Below are 2,500 nucleotides of genomic sequence, written 5' to 3' on the forward strand. Positions count from 1 at the left end.
TACCAGGGATGGGCAGCCTGTCTTACGTGGGAAGGTTGGACAGGCTGGGCTTGTATCCGCTGGGGTTTTTAGAAGAGTGAGAGGCGACTTGATTGAAACCTTTAAGATCCTGAGGAGGTCTTGACAGGGTGGATGTGGAGAGGATGCTTCCTCTTGTGGGAGAATCTAGAACTAGGTGGGGAGGTCACTGTTTAAAAATAAGGGAGTCGCCCATTTAGGACGGAGACGAGGAGAAGTTTTTTCTCTTGGAGGGTGGTGAGTCTTTGGAACTCTCTTCCTCGAAAGGCGGTGGAAGCAGAGTCTTTGGATATTTTTAACTCTGTTGGAGTCAACCAAATAAACTAAATCAACAAAATGAGGGACAAAATAAACACAGCCCCTAAAATTAGGGAACTGCAAAACCAAAAACAAAGTTGAATATTTTTAACTCCTTTGGAGCCCACCAAATAAACTAAATCAACAAAATGAGGGACAAAATAAACACAGCCCCTAAAATTAGGGAACTGCAAAACCAAAAACAAAGTTGAATATTTTTAACTCCTTTGGAGCCCCTAAATTAACAAAACGAGGAACAAAATAAACACAGCCCCTAAATTAGGAAGATGCAAAACCAAAAACAAAATTGAATATTTTTAACTCTTTTGGAGCCAAACCAGATAAACTAAATTATCAAAATTAGGGACAAAGTAAACACAGCCCCTAAAATTAGGGCAACTGTAAAAACCAAAAACAAATCAAATATTTTTAAGGCGGAGCGAGATAGATTCTTGGTTAACAAGGGGGTGGAAGGTTATCGGTGGGTTGGGGGGGGGGTGAGGTCGGCGGGAATGTGGGGTCAAGGTTACCGTCCGATCGGCCGTGGTGGCATTGAACGGCGGAGCGGGCTGGAGGGGCCGAGTGGCCTCTTCCTGCTCCATTACGTTCGTGCGTGCGCTCGTACTTGCCTCGCCAGCGCCTCTTGGGTTTCCCGCCGCGGGGGAGGCAGGCGAGAGGCGCTCAAAAAAGAGTTGGGGGGAGGGGGGGGCCCTTTCGGATAACTGGGGATGGCTGACCCGCCCCCCCCCCCCCCCCCCCCACCCAACCCCAAACCCCCGTCCCTTCACGGACGGCCACTGCCCTTAGCCCGCCTCCCCAGAGCATTGGCCCCTCTCCCGGATAGGAGCCCATTGGGGGCATCGTCGCCCATAAACCTAAGCTTAAACCCCGTCACATCGGGGAGGGGCTGAACTTTCCCCCTGCACTACCCACCCACCCCCCCCCCGCCCCCAAACCGTTCTGATGCCAGGTCACCGGACCCCCACCTCCCACAACGCCGACTCGGGCTCACTCGCCGCAGGAGGCCCTCCCCCCAGGCCAGCCGAGCGTCGCTCGCCATTGTCCGAGGTGTCCTGCTGGGGAAACAGCCCCTCACCAGCGCCGGATGGAACTAACAGGATGGTCAAAGGGCTCAGGTTCCATACCCCGCCCATCCCCTGCCCTCCCCAGACCCCCTCCCACAGTCTGTGCGGTGGGAGGAGTCAGAGAGGGGAACAGTCTACAATTGGACTCAGCTGCCTTAGGTTTTGGGGAGGGGTGTGGGCCAGGGAAGGGAAGAGGGGGGGTGGGGGGGGGGGGGGTAAAGCAGTGAAGGGTCCCCATTAACTGAACATCCAGTGACCGGTGGTGTTGCGGGAACAGGGGCCCCAGGCTTGGCTGGAATGCCCCCTGCCATGGGTAGGGTGGGTGGGCGTGGGCCAGGGGGGGGGGGGAAGAGGGTGCTGAGAAACATTGAATGGACGAGCCTCATCGAAGTTAATAGCGGACCTTTGCGTTTTTTTTAATTCATTCGCGGGGATGTGGGCCTCGTTGGGCCGGGCCCAGCATTTGTTGCCCCATTCCCTGATTGCCCCTTAAAAAGGTGGCGGTGAGCCACCATCTTGAGCCGCTGCAGTCCCCTGTGGTGTAGGTACACCCACTGCGCTGTTAGGGAGGGAGTTTCCCAGGATTTTGACCCGGCGACAGTGAAGGGACGGCCGATATATTCCCAAGTCGGGAGGGCGAGTGTGGCTCGGAGGGGAACTTCCAGGTGGTGGTGTTCCCCGTGCGTCTGCTGCCCTCGTCCTTCTAGACGGGAGCGGTCGTGGGTTTGGAAGGTGCTGTCGAAGGAGCCTCGGTGAGTTGCTGCAGTGCATCTTGTAGATGGTACGATCCTGAGGCGGAGGGAGGAGAGGGGGTTTGACAGGGTGGATGCTGAGAGGATGTTTCCCCCTCGTGGGGAGGGGGGGAATCTAGAACGAGGGGGGGGCACAGTTTAAAAATAAGGTGGGGGGGGTCTCCCAGTGAAGAGAGAGACGAGGAGGAATTTCTTCTCTCCGAGGGGGGGGGTCAGTCTGTGGGATTCTCTCCCCCCCCAGAGAGCGGCGGAGGCCGGGTCACTGAATATATCCAAGGCCGAGTTAGACAGAGTTTCGATCGACGAGGGGGTCGAGGGTTATGGGGGAGGGAGGGAGAGGGAGGGGGA

General features: G+C 56.1%; 1 protein-coding gene across 1 annotated transcript in view; it reads right to left on the reverse strand.

Moving 5' to 3' along the window:
• LOC144675558 (E3 ubiquitin-protein ligase RNF31-like) overlaps positions 1-2,500 on the reverse strand; it is a gene marked incomplete at its 3' end in the record, with an annotated part of 27,167 nt that overhangs the window by 14,058 nt on the left and 10,609 nt on the right. The gene's annotated exons all lie outside the window — the stretch shown is intronic.

The sequence above is a fragment of the Cetorhinus maximus genome, unplaced genomic scaffold (genome assembly GCF_964194155.1).
Source record: "Cetorhinus maximus unplaced genomic scaffold, sCetMax3.hap1.1 HAP1_SCAFFOLD_1007, whole genome shotgun sequence".
Classification (NCBI taxonomy): Eukaryota; Metazoa; Chordata; class Chondrichthyes; order Lamniformes; family Cetorhinidae; genus Cetorhinus; species Cetorhinus maximus.